The sequence below is a fragment of the Pipistrellus hanaki genome (genome assembly GCF_964339955.1).
Source record: "Pipistrellus hanaki genome assembly, chromosome: X".
Taxonomy (NCBI): domain Eukaryota; kingdom Metazoa; phylum Chordata; class Mammalia; order Chiroptera; family Vespertilionidae; genus Pipistrellus; species Pipistrellus hanaki.
Window position 1 is genome coordinate 39943084 of NC_140524.1, and position 22002 is coordinate 39965085.

The following is a 22002-nucleotide window of genomic DNA, read 5'->3' on the forward strand; positions in this document are numbered from 1 at the left end:
AGGGTAATTTTGTTATTGTTCAAGACAGATTTTATTCTACTTTTCTTACAAAAGTTACTTATTTTGCTATTAGCCTTAATATATAGTATAAAATAGTACTTTCAATTCTAAATTATGCTTTATAAGTCATTAAGAACCCTGTGAAGATGTAATTGGTTAAGTTTCCTGCTTTATTTTTCATCAGTTGAAACACTAGAAAAAGGGCAGGCATTTAAGTGGAATGTCTATCACAGAAATGCCTATCTTACTGTGGCTAAAAGTCATCAGTAAAATGGCAATACTAAATTCTGAGGAGAAGGAATAAATGCCAGCATTACAAAAGAACTTAATGTACTTCTTTGGAATTACATGGATATTCAATATTTAAAAAGAAGAGAGTAATTTTCATTCAGGATTAAAACATCACCACATTCTGCCCAGCCGGTGTTGCTCCATGGTTGAGCATTGACCTATGAACCAGGTCACAATTTGATTCCTGGTCAGGGCACATGCCCAAGTTGTGGGCTCAACCCCCAGTAGGGGGCGAGCAGGAGGCAGCCAATTAATGATTCTCTCTCATCATTGATGTTTCTATCTCTCTCTCCCTCTCACTTCCTCTCTGAAATCAATAAAAATAAATATTTTTTTAAATCACCACATTCAAATCCAATGGTACCCTTTACTGACTACTTTGATTTTTAAAAACTGTGTATTAATAAAGTATCATTTTATTATAATAAAATGTACATGGTTTAAATACAGAGTTTGATCAGTTTTGATAAAGGTATGTACACCTGTGTAAATGCCACACCAATGAATATATAGAATGTTTTCATCTTCCTGCTCCCCTCCCAAATTCAGGCAACCACCTTCTATTGCTGTAGATTATTTTTGCCAGATATAGAAGTTCATATAAATGGAACCACACTGTTTTTTTTTTTTGTCTATTTGTTCTACCCGTTGTTTAAAACATTGTTCTCTCTTTCACTATTTTTATTTTATTTAAAAAAATCTTTATTGCTGAAAGTAATGCATATGTACGCTTATTTCCCCCATTGATCTCTTCTAGCCCTCCCCAGCCCCCACTTCCGCCCCAGGCCTTCACCACACTATTGTCTGTGTCCACAGGTTATGCACATATGCAAACAAGTTCTTTGCTTGATCTCTTCTCACCCACCCACCTTCCCCCACCTTCCCTCTGAGGTTTGACAATCTGTTCCATGTTTCTATGTCTCTAGACCTATTTCGTTCACCAATTTATTTTGTTGAGTGAGATCATGTGGTACTTGCTTTTCTCAGATCATGTGGTACTTGCTTTTATTTCACTTAGCATAATACTCTCCAGCTATTCATACAGTTGCAAATGGTAAGAGTTCCTTCTTTTTTATAGCTGCTTATATTCCATTGTGTAAATGTACCATAGTTTTTGCATACATATATTCTTGCCTTGTTCTGTTGATTTATTAACTTAAATTTCTTAACTTTCTGTTCAAGTTACCATGGATTATTTAATACCTCAATATTTGTCTAATATGATACTCAGTGTACTATGGAAGCAATTACAAAAGGCAAAACCACTGGAAAAAGCTTTCAAGTACAAAATCGTACATTGTTTAACACATTCTCATATTTAGCACAGTGCAGATGAATAAAAAAAGTTATTTTCTAGTATATATAGAGCATATACACTTCAGAAAAAGATTAAAACATATATTTGAGAATATAAGTAGAATCTTTTTATACACTGAGTGGCCAGATTATTATGATCTCTGAAAGCATAATAATCTGGCCACTCAGAGTATATGTAAATATATATATATATATATATATTAGAGGCCTGGTGCATGAATTCATGCATGGGTGGGATCCGGCCAGCCTGGCCAAGGGGAGGAGGGGACATGGGTGGTTGGCCGGCCTGCCTGCTGGTTGAACTCCTGGTTAAGGGGACAATTTGCATATTAGCCTTTTATTATATAGGATGTACACTGAGTGGCCAGATTATTATGAGTTCAGTGTATATGAAGTTAGATTACAATAGAAGCATTTACTGTTATGAAGATACAAAGGCAGAATGAAATTTCTTAGAATAGCAGTGAAAATGTTTCTGGTGTTATTATTATATGACTGCCTTTTTTTCCCAAGTAAATGCAGTTTGGGGGAACTTGAGGTGAATCTGTCTGATCGATTTTTATTTTTATTGATAATTAATTATGTGTTAGTTTCTACATATACACTATACAATACATCTCTGGAGCACTCCTGCGAGGCACAAATTATTACCCTCATGTTTTTTAAGATGAGAAAGCTTAGACTCTAAAACCTATTTAAACTGTTCTTTAAACTGTTTCCCAAACTACTCTTAGGACACTTCTTTATTATATGGTAAAGAATACATAGCTAAGGATATCAAGTAGTCCAAATGCAGCAATACTTTTCATCTAATGTTAAACACATTTTCAAAAAACTTTATTTTTTTTTACATTTACATACTCCAAATGCTCTTAATCACAAACCTCTAATTAAATAATTTGTATCTGTTTTAAATATTATGATTTATTTATTCTATTTTTCTATTTAATTGGTAGTTATTATTAGATAACATTTTGCACACGTTTTCATCTTTATTTCTATTAGTAATAATTCCCTGACTTTTCAAAATGAGCTGAGGTATTTGAAAATACATACACTCTTAATATATAGAGGGTGATATATGACTAAAGTCTCCTGGCTTGCCTTCCATTTATTTAGTTCTTTGAGATTGTCAGTGACTAAGTGAATGTTATAATAGCAGTATATTTTTTGCATGAGTATTTGACATAATTTTAAAATTTAAGGCTGTTAATCAAGGTGCAATGGAAAAAGCATGCGCAACCATTGTAATCAGACGGAATTATGCATACATAGCTTTATACATAGCTTTATATTTGGGCACATGGCTTAACCTTTCTATGTCTCCATTACTTATTTATTATGGTTGTTGTGAAAATTACATAAGATAATTCATGCACTTTGTCAAATGCACTGACTAGGATATGGTGGGCATTAAATGCTATTTAATTATTTTCTTTCCCCTCTCTGTCTCTCATTTTTATCTTCACCCAAGGATATGTTTTCATTGATTTTTTTATAAAGAGAGAGGAAGGGAGGGAGGGAGGGAGGGAGGGAGGAGGGAAAGAGAGAGAGAGAGAGAGAGAGAGAGAGAGAGAGAGAGAGAGAGAGAGAGACAGAGAGAGAGAGAGAGAGAGAGAGAGAGAGAGAGAGAGAGAGAGAAAAAAACATTGATTGGTTGCTTCCTGCATGTGCCCAACTGGAGATCGAACCTGCAAATGAGGTATGTGCTCTGACCAGGAATCGAACTCACAACCTTTTGGAATAGTGGATGATGCTCCAACCATCTGAGCCACCTGGCCAGGGTTCTTCCTGTCTTCTTTTTATTAGAGAAACCCATAATTCTTCCCTGAACCACCTCATACTCCAGAAATTTTGTTCCACATATACTGGATTGAATGGTAAATATCAATAACAATTTTAGTAATATTATAGTTTAAAAGTTCTGACAAAATGTTGAATAAAGAAATAACTGAAACCTCTCAACCAAACATACATTGAACATTTCTTTAGATTATGCATTTTCCTTCAGGTTACTGTTTCATAACTATTTAAAATGTGCTTACAACTTATGTGACTGAATTTGGTATTAAGTCAATATATGTAAGGTGTACATGAAAGTGAATAGTGGAAGAAGAACCTCAGAAGTAAACAGACTTCATTCTATAAAATGTACTTTATTTCAACTTTTAAATCATGCCATTAAACTCATTTGATTGTTCATGTTATGATTTCATCTCGTACATATTCTGTAGTTCAGATTCATTGTCTTTAAAACCACATGAAGGTCACTGGTTTGTTTTCTTATAAAAATGACATAATGGATTAAAGCTGGAATTCTGTAGCTAGTGACTCATGCTTGCATTTATACATTTTAACAGATGTAATTTATAGAAAGGAAGCATCCAGCCTTGAGCTGTTTCAGAATTCAGTTGCTCCAACAAATTAAGAAATAAAGGCTAACATAAATAAGTGCACAGGGGCTGTCAAATGGTCAGTCCTTTCATTTAAACCTCAAAAAATTACTCATATTTCACAAGATTATTTTTCTCTCATTGTGAATATATATAATATATACCATATCACACACATCTTTTACTTACATGACATTAAGAATAAAATTCATAATCTTGAAAGCATTCACAGCCTTGTAGTAAGTTTCTAATTACTGAAGCCAACAATGTAAATTCACTTTCTGTTCATTCTGAATTTATTAAGCATGACATGATTCTCAAGGACAATGTAATGTAGTCAAATTTTTAAAGACTTTCATTTAATATGCCATATAGCCTTCCAGGTGCAGTGGGCCATGGTGGAAGAGAACCTGTTTTCAGATTTAGGAGATTTTAAGCTTTGCCAATAATTAGCTGTGTGACCTGGAATAAATCAGGGACCCTCTCTATGCTTAATTTATTCAACTTTAAAGCAAAAGCTATATTAAGTCTATTACAAATGTCATTAGTATACTTTAATTCTATTGTTTTATTAATATACTTTCTACTTACTATGCTGTTGCTTTCATAATGTCATCTATGCATTTACAAATTATAAAGTACTTTGTTAATATTCCTAACAACTTTAACCTACATAAATGATCCAACAAAAATGAATGACTCTTTTAAACTTGAGAATTAATACTCACTTGCTATCTAGAGAATTGGTATTATCTGAGAGTTGAATTTACAGCTTATTATTAACATACTTGTAGTATAAGTCCAGGTATACTGTAGATATCTAAGGACGTGCTGATAACAAAGAATTCACATTATTTATACCTGTAAGGATCTTTCTATTTCTACTTGTTATTTAACTAACCGGACACACAAAGGCTACTAGACTAGTTTTCTGATTTATTTTTTTAAGCAATTTAAGAGTTAAAGGATTGAGAATGAGTGACTCCAGACTCGTGGAGTGTTTTTTTTGTTTTGTTTTGTTTTTTGCTTTGTTTTGTTTTAACAAAAATAATATCCATCTAAGAATTTCTGTGAGCCAGTCAAAAAATTAGGTTACTGTAGATTTTAAGCAATAGTGGAAAAGGGCACCTGAGAGAGCCTGTCCAAATTCATATTCTTTCTATGAGTTTTGGATAAAAGAGGTTTTTGTAGTTTTTTTATTTTTATTTTCCCCAAAGAGGTTTTTATATCAATACTAGAGGCCTGGTGCATGAAATTCATGCATGTGGGGGAAGTCCCTCAGCAAAGCCCACACCCTCTCCAATCTAGAACCCTTGAGGGATGTCCTAGGAGGATCAGGCCTAAAAGGGCAGTGGGACATCCCTCTCACAATCCAGGACTGTTGGCTCCCAATTGCTTGCCTGCCTGCCCTCCTGATTGCCCCTAACCGCTTCTCCCTTCTAGCCTGATCACCCCCTAACCACTGACCTGCCAGCCCAATTGATGCCTAACTGCTCCCTTGCCAGCCTGTTTGCCCCTAACTACCCTCCTCTGCAGGCCTGGTCCCCCATAACTACTCTCCCGTGCAGGCCTGGGACCTTCCCAATTGCCCTTCTCTGAAGACCTGGTCACCCCCAACTTCCCTCCTCTGCCAGCTTGGTCACACCTAACTGCTCTCCCCTGCTGGTCTGATCGCCCCCAACTGCCCACCCTTGAGGCCTGGTCCCTCCCAACTCCCCTCCCCTGCTGGCCATCTAGTGGGGGCCATCTTGTGTCCACATGGGGGCAGGATCTTTGACCACATGGGGGCAGCCTCTTGTGTGTTAGAGTGATGGTCAATCTGCATATTACTTTTTTATTAGATAGAATAGAGGCCTGGTGCACAGGTGGGGTCTGGCTGGTTTGTGCTGAAGGATGTCCCAGATCAGGGTGGGGGTTCCCTTGTGGTGTGGGGCGGCCTGGGCAAGGGGCCTGTGGTGGTTTGCAGGCTGGCCAAATGCCCTGGCAACCCAAATGGAGGCCCTGGTATCTGGAGTTTATTTATCTTCTACAACTGAAACTTTGTACCCTGGAGTAGAGCCAAGCTTTCTGCTTGCTCTGTGGTGGCAGCCATTTCTGTTGGGACTTAAGTATCTTCTATAATTTAAATTTTTTAGCCTTAAGTAGAGTCCTGGGCGGCCAGGGTATGTGGAAAGCTTGTCTTCCTCCATTGTCAGAGGCAACCCAAGCCTCCCTCCTGCTCTCTGTGGCTATAGCCATCTTGGTTGGGTTTATTTGCATATTTTCCCCTGATTTGCTGGTGGGCGTGGCTTGTGGGTGTAGCCAAGTAATGGTTAATTTGCATATTACTCTTTTATTAGATAGGATTTTAATCCCATTCAATCTCTTTTTAATCTACTCTTCCTACTGAAATTTTTCTAAGTTTAACAGTGACCTTGCTTTTCTATCAAATCCTTTTCATATACTGGATCTCTAATTAGACTCCCAACTACTTGAGATGAGATTTGAATATTGTGTCTTCTCCTGGGAGGCCTCTGAGTGCACAGTCAAATGTCTTGCACAGAGTAGAATTTAACAGTCATTTAATGTAACAATGAGTGGTCAATGCTTAATATTTGTACCTCTGTTCTTTTTACTCTACACCTTCTCTCATTCAGAAAGTTTTGATATACAGCTAAATCTGAGTAGTATGAATTGTTCCAAATTCTTTTCCCTCTAGGCTTGCCATCTTTCCAAAAAATCTAATATCATATTTTCAGCTACCCAAAGAATATTTGATGGTACATATTTCACCATTATTTTTAATATTCTGTCTAATAAAAGAGTAATATGCAAATTAACTATCACTCTGCTACACCACTAGCTATGCCCACCAGCTACGCCCACCAACCAATCAGGAGCAATTATGCAAATTAACCCAACCAAGATGGCTGTGGCCATGGAGAGAGCAGAAGGGAGGCTTGGGTTTCCCTGGCAATGGAGGAAGTCATGCTTTCCACACACCCTGGTCAGCCCAGGCCTTCGCTTAAAGCTACAAAGTTTCAATTATAGAAGATAAAGCCCAAGAAAAATGGCAGGAGCCACAGAGCTGCAGAAAGCAGGGTACGGTTGCCCCTGGCAATGGAGGAAACCAAGCTTTCCACCTACCCTGGGTGGCCTAGGCCTCCACTCCAGGCTACAAGGTTTCAATTATAGAAGATTAATAAATCCCAACAGAAATGGCTGCTGCCATGGAGTGAGCAGAAGGCTTGGCTCTACTCCAGGCTACAAAGTTTCAATTGTAGAAGATAAATATATCCCAGATACCAGGACCTCCTCTTGCGTCACCGGGGGGGCATGGCTGGCCTGCAAACCACCACAGGCCCCTTGTCCAGGCCACCCCGTGCTCCAAGGGAACCCCCACCCTGATCCAGGACACCCTTCAGGGCAAACCAGCTGCCCCCCACCCATGTACCAGGCCTCTATCCTATCTAATAAAAGGGTAATATGCAGATTGACCATCACTCCAACACACAAGATCAAGATAGCTACCCCCATGTGGTCAAAGATTCTGCCTCCATGTGGATACAAGATGGCCGCCATAAGATGGCCAGTAGGAGAGGGGATTTGGGAGGGACCAGGCCTGAAGGGGAGGTCAGTTGGGGGTGATCCAGCCTGCAGGGGAGGGCAGTTAGTGGTGACCAGGCCAGCAAAGGAGGGGAGTTGAGGGAAAAAAGGCTAGCAGGGGAGTAGTTAGATATCAATCAGGCTGGCAGGGCAGTGGTTAGGGTATGATCAGGCTGGCAGGCAGAAGTGGTTAGGGGCAATCAGGAAGGCAGGCAGGTGAACAATTGGAAGCCAACAGTCCTGGATTGTGAAAGATGTCTGCCTGCCCATTTAGGACAATCAGACATTTCTCAAGGGGTCCCAGATTGGAGAGGGTACAGGCTGGGCTGAGGGACACACACACCCCCTCTTCCCCCATGCACAAATTTCATGCACCGAGAGGCCACTTTAATAAAAGGCTTCTATCATAATAATTAATTGCAAATTTACCTTTCCCCACACTGTGAAACATGAACACCACGTATGCTTTTGGAATGTTTTCCTTACTCTGTGTCAACTCAAACCTTAGTTATCCTCAGGCTCTAGTTCGGTTTCTATGTATTCCAAGAAAATTCCCCTTATTATCTCTCTCTTTATTTGTTCATAGCACATAATTTAGTACTTCATTATATAACTGCTCAATTTTTGTTACATGTTCACATATTTTATCCTACCAAATGTAAGTTCCTTTATGGTAGGAACCATACCACACAAACAATCTTAATTAAATACCACCTTGACAGTTCTGTGACTTTAAGAATAAATGCTACACTCTCTGCCATATTTTTACAATGTCACATATAATTAAACTTCAAAAATATTTCTTAAGTGATGATGATAGAAATATACAGGTTATCTCCACTAGATCTAGAGTAGGCTTCTGTGCCATAAGTTCAAATCTAGCTTATGACAAAAGTTTGAATAATTCATTTGAAGTTATTTTATAGCAACACAAATGGTATAAATTTAGATTCATTGAAAATGGTGGTAAATTAACTAGATATTGCCCTAGGCTGTTTTTCTCAGTGGATAAGCATCAACCTGCAGACTAAAGGGTCCTGGGTTTGATTACAGCCAAGGGCACATGCCCGGGGTTGTGGGCTCAAACCCCATTGATGATTCTCTCCCTCTCCCTTCCTCTCTGAAATAAATAAAAAAATGTTTTAAAAATTAGCTAGATAAATATATATATCACAAAGAGAAGTCATGAACATCTATAAATGACTTTCTTGTTCTCTTCTTACCACCTGGAGTCACCCTCAAAGAATCAGTTCTGAGTAGAAATACAAATATGCTAAACTGAATTCTTCTCATAAAAGAAAAGTTCTGGTTCAGGGGAAAATATCATATGAAGTGTAATTTAAGGCCTTCAGGTGAATTATTTGTTCACAAGTTTATTTTTTTTTTTGAAGCCCTCTACAAAGTAGTAAGTTATGTATCCAATTAAATCTAAGAATATACAGGGTGACCCCCAAAAATGTATACAAATCATGAGGCTCAATCATAAACTAAGCATTGATAACATTAATATTCAGTAAGATATTAATGAATATTATGGAAGATTTGTATCTACAGACAGGTTAATTTAAAATGGCTATGTTTAATTTGTTATGGATAGCCAATGATTTCTTAAATTTAAGTAAGAAAAAACAGAAAGGCCCTAACTGATTTGGCTCAGTGGATAGAGCGTTGGCCCATTGACTGAAGGGTCCCAGTTTGATTCCAGTCAAGGGCATGTACCTTGGTTGCAGGCACAGCCCCAGTAGGGGTGTGCAGGAGGCAGTTGATTGATGTTTCTCTCTCATCGATGTTTCTAACTCTTCCTCCTCTCTGTAAAAAATCAATAAAATATATATTTTTTTAAAGAAGAAAATTCAAAAAGGGGAGACATTTTTACTCATTCCTAATTTTTAAATAATGGATCCTTACACATTTAGCTCATGGGAATGAATGGAAATTGACAAGATCAAGGCCCAAAGTATGAAATGTCTTTAGTTTGTTCAAGGATTTCTTAAGTAGTTAAGGAATCATGACCATTATTTTCTGGGCTATAAAAATCAACTACCTGAGCATTACTATTTAAAGTGAATCTTTAGAATTAGTAAACTATCAGTATTCTCATAAGATTGTATCTTTTAACATGATTTTAGTGACCATTCAGACTGATTTACTTTAACAGCTAAGAATGTAAAGGCTCATGAAAGACTAGAACCTGTCATTTAACTCTAAATTTATACTCTAAAAGCCTTTTCCCACAGCACTTCTGTACTTTTATCTATTTACTAGAGGCCTGGTGCACAACATTCATGCACTGGGGATGGGGGTGGGTCCCTTAGCACGTCTGTGCCCTCTTACAGGTGGACATTCCCCAAGGGGTCCTTAGTGCTGCCGTGGAGGTGGGAGAGGCTCTGCCACAGATGCCGCGCTCGCCAGTCATGACTCTGACTTCTGGATGAGTGGTGCTCTCTGAGTGGGAGCACACCAACCACAGGGGAGCAGCTCCTGTGTTGAGTGTCTGCCCCCTGGTGGTCAGTGCATGTCATAGCAACCAGTCAACTTGCATATTGGCCTTTTATTATATTGGACTAAAGGCCTGATGCACAAAATTCACACATGGGGTGGGGGGGAGCTAATATGCAAGTTGACTGCTAATATGCAGTCAACTTGCATATTAATCATTTATTATATAAGACTAAAGGCCTGATGCACAAAATTCATGCCCAGCCTGCCCCCTCTCTAATCTGGGACCCCTTGGGGTATTTCCAACTGTCAGTTTAGGCCTGATCTCAGAGATTGGGCCTAAACCAGCAGTCGAACATTCTTCTCACAATCCAGGACCACTGGCTTCTAACTGCTCACCTGCCTGCCAGCCTGGTCTCCCCTAACTGCCTCTGCCTGCTGACCTGATCACCTCTTACTGACCCACCCTGTCCACCTGGGCACCCCAACTGCCCCTCCCATCCGGCCTTCTTGCCCCTAAATGCCCCCCGTCAGCCTGCTCACCCCTTACTTCCCCCATTGCTGGCATGGTCACCCCCAAATACCCCCTTCTGCCAGCCTGGTCACCCCTAACTGCCTCTGCCTGCTAACCTGATCATCTTTTACTGCCCCCTCCCCCCGCTGCTGGCCTGGTCACCCCCAACTGTCCCCCCTGCCAGCCTAGTTGCCCCATGCAGCCTGCTGTTCAGTCATTTGATTGTCCCTCACTAACCTCCCTGCTAGCCTTGTCGCCCCACATTGCCTGCTGTTTGGTTGTCTGTCTGGTTGTTTCAGTAGTGATGGCCCCTGGCTTTTTATATATTAGGACTAGGCACCTGTTGCAGGAATACTCCTGCAAGACTTCTGGTGGGCTTCCCTCCCACCACCCGCACCTCTCCCATCCCCCTACCTCTTCCTCTGTGGTGGGCAGGGTGGGGCATGCCCTGCCCATCCCACACGCACCACCCCACCTGTGGCCACCTCCACCACCATCTCTGTGGCTGCTCATGCTGCCACCACCGCTGTGTGCCCCGACCTGCCTAGCCGGCCACCACCGCTGCCTCTGGGGCCACGTGCACCAAGGCTGTGCACCTCGCCCTGCCCTGCCCCGCACACACTGCTAGTACTTTCTCTCCAACAGGCACAGCCACCTTGCTTTCCACTTTCCCTCCCTCTTCCTTCTATGCTGTGTTCAGTCTTCACTCCTCCCTCCCCAGGCAGATGCAAATTAACCACCATCTTTGTTGGGTTAATTTGCATACTCTCTCTGATTGGCCAGTGGGAGTGGCTGATGGGCATGGCTTGTATAGTGGAGTGATGGTTAATTTGCATATTACTCTATTATTAGGTTAGATTATTCAGAAATATATATTTTAAAAATCCAGAATTTGACAAAACCTGTTTGGCTCAGTGGTAGAGTGTCTGTCTGCAGACTGAGGGGTCCCAGATTCGATTCCGGTCAAGGGCATGCACATTGGTTGCGGGCACATCCCCAGTAGGGGGTGTACAAGAGGCAGCTGGTCGATGTTTCTCTCTCATCAACGTTTCTAGCTCTCTATCTCTCACCCGTCCTCTCTGAAAAATCAATAAAATATTTTTTTTTAAAAAAATTAAAAAAATAAAAAATAAAAATCCAGAATTTGTAATGAATTTGTGTAATGTTATATGAGGAGGATAATTGGGGTGGAGGTATAAACATGAATAACATATAATTTCATCCTGTGTGAATTCATAATTCAATAGGAAAGGTTTAGGCTCAAATTAAAAAGTAATATATATATATATATATGGATCTATTTTGTTCATCAGTTCATTTTGTTCATTAGATTCCACATAGGAGTGAGATCATGTGATGCTTGTCTTTCTCTGGCTTATTTTGCTTAGTATAATATTCTCCAGTTTCCCTATGCTCATAGCAGCACAATTTACAGTAGCTAAACTCTGGAAATAGCCCAGGTGCCCATCAGTAGATGAATGGATAAAAAGGCTATGGTACATCTATACCATGGAATACTATGCAGCAGTAAAAAAAAAATATTTCTTACAGGTCAATGAGGGGGGAGGGGGATATATGTAATACTATAAACATTAAAGATTTTTGTAAAAATAAAAAAATGATCTGATGCATATAAGACCTTAAACATCATGCCTGGTACATAAGAGATCCTGAAATATAAAAGAAAAATATCGATAACAAAATACAATACAATGTGCTAAGTGGCACTTAAATGGTGCAAACAATGTTTATGTTCTTTCAAATCTGAGATGTATGTGGATGTCAACCTAGATGAATATTATATGGTAGTAGTCTTTTTACACTGAACATACAAAATTATAACAAATTTGAATTTAAGTATGGCTTCTTAATAATCATAGTCTGCATAATACCCTTCACCTTTCCCCACCCTATGCCTTAATAAAACAGTATGTGGATCTCTGAATTAAGTATGAGATTGTCTGAAGTCATTTCCCAATGTCACCCATTACCTGTAGCTCATTACTTTATTAGCCACCTTATAATCTCTTCATTTCATCTTGGCATTTGACAGCTATATTGGCATCTGGATATTATTAACCATATATTTGCTTTGCCCACGGAATTGGGCCACTTTGTGGTAGCAGTGGGAGATCTTTAAAGTTTAAACATAAAATTGAGGAGTAGCTTGAAGTGAGCTTTAAAGGACTACCACTAAAATTCTATGTTCACAATAGGAATGAAAAAGGGGACACATTTAAGCAGCATTTTGTAAGCATAATTCAGAAGCTATAGTGATAGATTTAATTGAGAATAAATAAAGGTGGTCCAAGAATGACTCGAAAGAAGAAAGAATAAGTATTGTTTCAATTATCATGCAAAAGTTAAAAAAAATTGTGAGGCCCTAGGTGGTTTGGCTCAATAGATAGAGCATCAAACTGCAGACTGAGGGGTCCCAGGTTTGATTCCTGTAAAGGGCACATGCCTGGACTGCAGGCTCCATCCCCAGTAGGGGGTGTGCAGGAGGCAGCCAATCAATGATTATCTCTCATCACTGATGTTTCTATGTCTCTCTCCCTCTCCCTAAAAATCAATAAAATATGTTTAAAAATATTTGTGAGGAGTGATAGAGTATTTTAATTTTTTTCTAACAGTGTATGTTTTGTCATAAATGTATTTTTTGTTATGCTACAGAATAAATGTACTTTTATTTTACCTTATTGGTTCACTCTTAATTAAAGGACTAAGAATATCCACTATAAATATGAACTAATTTGGTTGCTTTTCTGAAAATGATACATTCTCAAAGTAAATTATAAAACTAAAGTTAAGAAAGCAAATTACTTTATAATAATGTATTACTTTTCAAAGTTTTCAATGTTTTTCATTTTTGAATTCTAATTTCATTTCAGTGGTAAAATTTGTGAGCATTTTCTCCATATTCTTTTCTCCATTTTATATATTCATACAATTTGCATCTCAAGATTTGTAACCTTAGGAATGTAAATCATTTAGCCACAGTAGTTTTTGTATTTTTTTAATAAAAAGGTTAGTTTGAAGGCCCCTTACAGAAAGATCACCTAGTATATAACTCACTAGTTTTATAGTTGTAAAAACCAAGGCCAAAGTAAAATAAGTGACTGGTCTATTTTTCCTAAATTAATCCTGAATGGGAGGATAGGAAAGAAAGAAATCAACATAGTCTGTATCATAAATTTCAAAACTCTATTATTATACTAGAGGCTCAGTACATGAATTCTTGCATGGGTAGGGTCCCTCAACCTGACCAGTGATAGGGGGCCAATCAAGGTGGCCAGCCAGGGGCAAGAGACTGCAGGAGGTTGGCTGTAGGAGTGCACTGACCATCTGGAGGCAGCTCCTGCATTGAGTGCCTGCCCCTTGGTTGTGAGTGCACATCAGAGAGACTGGTCATTTGGTCGCTTAGGCATATATATATATTGTCTTTTCTAATAGGCTATTGGCTTCTTTAGGGAAGTATTGTGTAATCACTTCTCTAAAATCCAACAAAGTATTGGGCATACAGTATGTCCTTAACACATACTTGCTGAAATTCTAAAATTTTTATTTATGAAAATATAGGTGAAATCTTTTTATTCACCTTCACCTTACAGTTGACTAATTTGGCAGATAAGCATGGATAGTGAAAATTTTTTTACTTACTTGAAAAATATTCAGATAATTAGCAATAGGAGCAGGAAAAGCTGAGGTAGTTCAATATCCAATAACAGGAGGATAAGGAACCTTCAAACTAATGAATTTCTACTTGCTAATTTAAGATTTTGAAGAAGTCCTAACTGGTTTAGTTCAGAGGATAGAGCATCAGGTAATGAACTGAAGAGTCCTGGGCTTGATTCCAGTCAGGGGCATGTACCTTAGTTGAAGGCTTGATCCCCAATAGAGGGTGTACAGGAGGCAGCTGATCAATGTTTCTCTCTCATTGATATTCCTGACTCTCTATACCTCTCCCATCCTCTCTGTAAAATCAATAAAAATATATTTTAATAAATAAAGATTTTGGAGAGAAAAACTCTTGTAATAGGCAAATAGTGAGAGGGTGTACTGGGGGAAGGAGGATTGATGAGTTATTGTTTAATGGGTATAAATTTTCAGTTTTGTAATATGTAAAGACTTATTGGAATGGATGGTGATGATGGTTGCACAACAATGTGAATTAAAATATCTACGAGGGTAAATTTTATATTTATTTTCCCATAATAAAAATAATTTTAAAAAATAGTAACCAGTCTAATAAAAGATACCTTCCAAAAGGGTAAAAAAAAAAAAAATCATTGTATCAGTGAGTAGCTTTGGGACTTATAGTTCTACCATCTACACTAAGAAAAGAGAAACATGCAAATTGACCATCCCTCCACTCTGCCCACCAGCCAATCAGAGTGAGTATGCAAATTAGCCTGACAAACATGGTAGTTAATTTGCATACACAAGTGAGAAGTGAAGACTGAAGACAGTGTAGAAGGAAGCCAAGCACTGCAGAAGGGAACAAAGCTGAGGAGAAGGGAGTGAAGCAGCGGAGATGGAAGAGAGCAAGGCAGTGGAGTAAGTAGGGAAGCCCACTGAAGAGGGCTTTGTTCTCTTCTCTGCTTTGCTCAAGTTGCAGGAAGCCCTATTCTTGCAGGTATCTTCCTGCAACAGGCCTCTAGTATATCAGAAGTTCCATCCATTAGTATAGTGATTTTTTAATTTTTTAATTTATTTCAGATAGGAAGGGAGAGGGAGAGAGATAGAAACATCAATGATTCGAGAGAATCATTGATCAACTGCCTCCTGCACACCCCCATTAGGAATGGAGCCTAAAACTTGGGCATGTGCCCTTGACTGGAATTGAACCCAGGACCCTTCCATCCATAGGCCAACACTCTATCCACTGAGCCAAATCTGCTAGGGCTAGTATAGTGATTTTTTAAATAAATGCAAAAATATTATGAAAGGACTAAAGAAATAAGTATATTGAGAACCCAGTTCTTTTCTGCTTCAATGTGGAGGGCAAAGAACCCAAAGAAACCATTAAAACACTGCAAAAGGAGAAATATCTATTGTGTATGAGATTTTCAGGATATTGAAGCAAATAGGATCCAGTATACAGTTGAAGTTAACTTTGAAGAAGAGGAGGGGTACTTTTGTTCTGAGGTAAAGCAAAAGAAGTGGGACAGGAATAATAAAAGTCTAGAGGCAGAGGAGAGATAAGCTAGTAAAGATGACATCTTCCTTACATAGTTTTTTAGATTCTGTTTTTTCTGTACAATGTGAAAGTGAGACTGCTGAAATTAGGGTATATGGGAGTGGAATTGAGAAGTTGAGAAGAGTGGTAAAAGTATGGATGTGTCTAGGAATATAGGAAAGGGAGTTAACATGTAAAACTTGCATGTAAAAGGATTGCTGAGTAGAATTTAGGGCCCAACTGAGATTGGAGACCATAAATGTGTACTTTTATTACTTTTCTCATTAATGCTCAGCCATCAGAATGGAAAATGGGATAGATTAACCCAAAATAGTGGAGGTAAAAGATGGCTGTGGAAGGGCTATGAAGAATGTATATTTGGTAATAATGAGATGCATTGATATGACTGACATAAAGGTCACACTAGGAAGAAAATAAAGTGAAACTGAAAGAGGACGTTATAACTAACAGCTTCTGGAAGGGCCCAGGTTATCTTGCTGAAGGTCCCTACTCTCTAGTATATTGCAGATCCAAGGGAAGCAGAGGTAAAGGGTGGTGGGGGTGGGAAATGTCATAATCTGAGGGGAGTGTTTCTGAACTTCATATTTTAGAAATTGATGTATTTTATGTGTGCTAATGGGCCTCAAGCTGAGTACAATGGAAAAGAGGTCAAGACATGATGAGGCTAGACTGGTATTTGGCAATCTTCATAGATATTGAAGTCTCCAGAGAATGGCAAGATTAAAAGTGGACAGTAAAAGAAAGAGCCATGTGCCAAAAAGTTTAATGAAAATATAAGCAACAGAGACAAGAGAGGTGGAAATGGTGGAAGCTTCAATAAAGGATTGTTTAAATAAAAGTAGAAGAGACATATTCTAGAGTGTTAGAAGTTTAAAAAAGGAACTAGAAGAGTTTCAACAATAACTTTAAGCCTTACATATGGAGGAGCAATAAAATTAATGAAGTGGGGAGAGATAAAAGAATTGATTTTTCTCCACTTGATAGATCTGTGAGGGAGTAGAAAAGCTTCTGTAGGAGTAATACTAGTAGGAGAAATCCAAGTTGTGGTAAAAGCAAGGGGATGAAGATAGTGTTCAGTGAAAAAGCTGAGAGTCCCTACTCTCTAATATATTGCTGTCTAACAGAACTGTCTGCAGTGATGGAGATGGACTAGATCTGTACTGTCCAATAAGTAGTCACTAGCCACATGTAGCTGTTCAGTAGCTGAAATGTGATCTGTGAGACTGTAGGACAGCACTTTGTAATTTTATTCAACTCTGATTAATTTAAACTCAAATTTAGATAGCCACATGTGGCAGGTGGCTATTGTATTGGACAATATAGTTCTAAAGGCTTTCTGATAGTTGTCAGTAAAGTTCAACTTAGTTATTAATAGGTGATGATAATGTTATCCCTCTAAGTGTATATTTGTATTTAAAGAAGACAATGAATAAGATTAAAAGAGAAAATTCCTGAATAATGAAATTCAAGTGCTGTGGAAAAACCATGGAGGCTACTACTTTGGGGGCCAAAAAGTTTTCTAGTGCTTCTGAAATTAGACCATGTAAGTAGTCATATATGAGTAAGGTTAACCCTAATGAACAAGATTGACTTTATTAAATGTCAACTACATGTACATGTAATAAGCAAGTATCTTAGTAAACTCTACATGGCACAGCCTTAAACATAGCTGAAAGGAGGAATAGACAAGATGAAATAGATATGTTGGGTATAGGGAGACAAAAACATAATTAAGATTCCAGCTCATGTGCCTTTTATTTGAAATCCTGTTTTTACTATATCATTTGTGCATTAAAATGTCAGAAGTGACTGCCAAAAGAGTTGCTGTATGAAATTTGCTAGTGACCAGCTAACTAACAGTGCAGCGTAACCTCTTGGTTGGTTTTAATGTTATTTGTCTAAAATGGAGATTACTTGCAACAATGTCATATATGAGGAAGCCTTAAAATGTTTTGAAGAAAGGCAGTGATGGAGCGATTGATTGATGTAACACTTATTAAGCTGGTGGTTGACCTTTTTCCCCGTGAGATTCAATAGTATACAAGTTGTAGATGAAATAACACAGGTATCCTGAAACAGTGACAAATGAATATTTACTACTAATAATAAATAGGGTTTTGTGCACTAATTTTAAGTTTCTAAAATGCTTGCTGTTCGTGTACTTTACAACAATAAAATGAGGGTAACATATTATATTAACATATAACATATTGATGCATTGTTTTAGTACAATAGTATAATGTTATTAACACCAAAGTACGGTCAAGTTTTCGCAGTTTTCTCATGGCTATCCAAGCCATTAGTGGGGCATAGTTTATTATTTCTTCTGTTAAACAACACTACATTTTACCAGATACTCTATTAATATAATCTCAATAAAAATGCTGTATATTCTCATTTTGTGAGGTATTCCATGGCTCTAAAGGTAACGTGGTAAGTTCTTTAATGATACTGGCCAATTAGTCTGAAGCTTCTGGAGTCATTATAATTTGTGACTTTATTTCAGGGGTCCTCAAACTTTTTAAAGTGGGGGCCAGATCACGGTCCCTCAGAGAGCTGGAGGGCCGGACTATATGAACTACTAATTCCTACTGTAACACCTCAGCTGCGCTTACTGCCCAAAAAACCTGGCGGGCCGGATCAGACTCCTCTGCGAGCCGCATGTGGCCCGCGGGCCATTTATTTGGTAGCAGGATCAGAGAGCAGCCACCTTCTTCAGTCTCAGGCCTGAGAATACTTTATGTTGATCACTGATATGCTCTCCCTCACATTTTGTTTTAATTTTTGTGATCCCCTTAGTTGAAGAGAAATAATTCTTACTTGAAGGAAATAAGTGGAACAGTAAAATAATTGAGGTTTGATGCAGGCCTCAGATTATTATTTAGGTATTTACCAGCTAAATCAGAAATATTCCTAAGTAATTAAATTCCAAACAGTAGTTATAATCCTACAAATCAAACAAGATTTTAGAATTTATTTTCCAGAGGATAAATCTATCTGTAAACCACTGTGGGTGAGATGCCCTTGTTGCTTAAACCCTTAGTGGATTAACCTAACATTATATAAGAAATGTTGAGTTTTTTAGATTTTACTTTCACTGCTAAAAAACAAAACAAAAAACAAATGTGTTTATTTCAGGTAGACTTAAAACCATAAAAAAATATTTCTTATTTCACTGCCTTAATCTGGAAGAATACCTTGAAAAATAAAAATAAAAGAATCCAATGGCATCAGTAAAATAGCAACAATATCTTCCTCTTCATAGGCTTGCTTTGAAGACCTTGTGAAATAATGTATATATGTAAAGCTCTTGGCTCCACGTCTGGCATTCAGGAGGTTTGCAAAAATGTCAGTTCTCACCTCTCTTCCCATGAATTCATACTGCACCAAAGCCTGTCATATAATTATCTGAAAAAGTCATCACCATCATTCATGGCAGCTCTAATTTTAGACCACTCAATAAAGCAGGGAAGGGTTAAAAACTCTCTCTACATTATGCAGGTAGAAAAACACCATCAGGGTTGGCTTAAGCACCCCAAATCCTGCCTTGACATTGCAGTCACAAGCCTTACCCACCTTCCAAATTTCAGGACTTGCATTGGGCTTGTTGCTGTAGATGATAAAGGCTATTAGAAAAGAAATCGTGTGGATAAAACAAATAAATAGTTTATTTCCTCCCCTGAGTGATCAGAAGAACATCTTTAAGTAATGAAAAAATAATTAAATATTATATAACCTACTTCCCCAAAATATAGAAAAAATACTTCATTTTCCCACCCTTGTGGGGGGGCGGGTCGTAGTGGTGGTGGTAGATAACTCCCCAAAATCAGGGTATCATAGTGCAAATAAATTATACTCTTCCAAAAGGGTGATATTCAGTATTAAATACTGAAAAAGAAATGCAATAATCATAGTAGAAATCTTCTTTTTTTTCCCCCCCTGTGTGGCTTGTCAGCCTTTTTCATTGTGGCTACGCATACATAGTCAACTACAGTCGTCTTGCTTCTAACATGTTCATATTGTTTATGGTCAGAATGGCTGATACGTAAACTTCTTAATAAAAATTTAAATTCTGTAATCCAGATGTCCTTTTGCACCACTGTGTGTGTGTGTGTGTGTGTGTGTGTGTGTGTGTGTGTGTGCGCGCGCGCGCGCGCGTGCATGGTCACAAATGTCTGCAAACTGGGGAGCTCAGGGGTTACTCACTCTGCAGCGTCCCCCCCTAATTCTAATCATTTTAGCTCAAAGCTATGTCTCCTTAGAGGGAGGTTCCCTCAGGTAGCCTGCCTGAAAGATACGTGGTGAGGGGCATATGTACTGAGCAGCTCCGTAATCAGAGGCTTCCTTGCATGGGACTTGTGATGCTAAATATTAATGAAGAAGCTGTGATGCTGGCAGTGATTCTCAACCAAATTAGATATTCTCTAAGTGCCAAATCTCGCCAGCTGAATTTGAGTGGAGGAGAGATGTCGCTTAAAATTAAGGGGTCTCAAACACAATACAAAATATTTTTTTTTGCCTCAGGAAGCAAAGGAAAGGGCACGGCGCAGTAAAGAAACAGACACATAGACACGTTTTGCAATGACGAACTTTATGTGGCTTCAGGAATGGCAACCTGTTCTCATGTTTAGCAATTCAGAGGTAAGATGTTAAACCTGTCGGGTTAAGCTGAATAAGGAACAGTAAATAAAAAGGCAGCGTTGGAGAAGCCTCAGCAAGAATCCCATTCAAAATATAAAACGGTCACCAAGTGACTTAGGTAAGCTAATAAAAAGGTCCGCTGTGTGCCCTTATACTTTCCTCTTAAACTTACGTGACCGTCAGCAGCCTTGTTCAAATTCAGCCAATAGCTGTTAAACCAAGACACAGATCCGCAGTGTTTATCTCCAGGGAGTTACCAGTGTTCACTGAGACCCTCCGAAAAGTAGGGTCATTTTTCAATTAGAATGACAATAGAGGATCCTTTGCCCCCCTCTGTTTCCACTGTCCCAAGCCTTGCCCCCCTCTCACTTGCCCGAGATAAGATTTCTTAAAAACAGTAGCCCGTAGCCCCAATGCAGGTGCACCACCCGCAACCCGAACCTTTGTTCAGACATCCACATTCAATCTTCCTCTCCCCTAGCTTACTTCTTGAGACCCCCTGCACGCCTTCCATTTCTCTCTCCTCTTTCCGGAGTCAGGTTCAGAGATCCCCGCCTCTTCCCTGAGCCTTCAGTTCCAGTCCCCAATCCCTACCTCTTTGGAGACTCTGATGCCCCTCCCCTGGAACCTAAACCCTTCTCTTCTCCCAGAGACCCCCTTCTCTCCGCCATCCGCGCTCTCAAAGTCCCGCCCTACTCACCCCCTCCCCACTCCCCAAACCCCCACCACCACCTCCAGCCCTGGCCAGTGCGGTCCTGCAGGTTGCAACCAGCCCGGACCTGTCTCCCCTCTCCCCCACATCCCCCACTCTCCCCTCCTAAACCGTTAAGGTTATGGCTAGCAATGCCGCCCAGGGTTGCAACTTACCACAAGCGTCCGGGAGGAAGACAAGGCAGCGGTCGCCGCGGCGGCAGCTAGACGAGAAACGGACTCGGCTGCAATCGCCCAGCGGAGCCCGGGCAGCCCTGCGCTGCGCTGCGCGCCGCAATCTGGCGCCTAGGCAAAGGAACGGAGGGAGCTCAGCACGGCACGACTGGAAGCGCCGGCGAGTCAACCTCCTCAGGGCGACCGTGCTGCCCCGATAAGGTTTGGCTCTTGCTCCTATCTCACTCTGGCATAGTAACTGATCGCCTCCAGCATCTCCGCGCTAATCGCTTCTTCTTTCTTCTTCGATGGCCCCTAACTAACTACACTATTCTAAGCGGACGAAGACCACCACACGAGCACCACGTCGATCTCGACGACTCCAACGACAACGATCTCAAGAAGAGGTAAGGAAAGTTCGTATGCAATCGCAGGTGAAGGGCAAGCGAGCCGATGGAGCAGGCTCCGATTAGCTGCTCCAAAGGCAAGCCTAGTGCACCCGAGGAAGGAGCTTCCTGGGCGAGCACCAGAGCGCCTACCCAGCGCTGGTGAAACCGCACTGGGCTCTTGGGCCAAAAGAGAGATGAGGGGCGGAGCCAAGAGCGGCCAATCAGCGTTCAGAATTACCCCATCCGCGGCCTGTGTTGACCCCGCTTTCAGTGCAATTCCAGTCTGCTGGCAGGGGGCGCGAGACCCCAAGGTGGTGGCGGTGGATGCAGTGATTGACGTGATTCCTGAGGCCTGGAGACTGGGGGGAA

General features: G+C 39.7%; 1 protein-coding gene across 1 annotated transcript in view; it reads right to left on the reverse strand.

Annotated features, from left to right (window-relative positions):
- HTR2C (5-hydroxytryptamine receptor 2C) overlaps positions 1-21798 on the reverse strand; it is a 365841-nt gene extending 344043 nt beyond the window's left edge. Inside the window, exon 1 of the mRNA XM_084870291.1 lies at positions 21248-21798. The gene's annotated coding sequence lies outside the window, so the exon portion shown is untranslated. The remainder of the gene's footprint in view (positions 1-21247) is intronic.
- Positions 21799-22002: the final 204 nt, after the last annotated feature.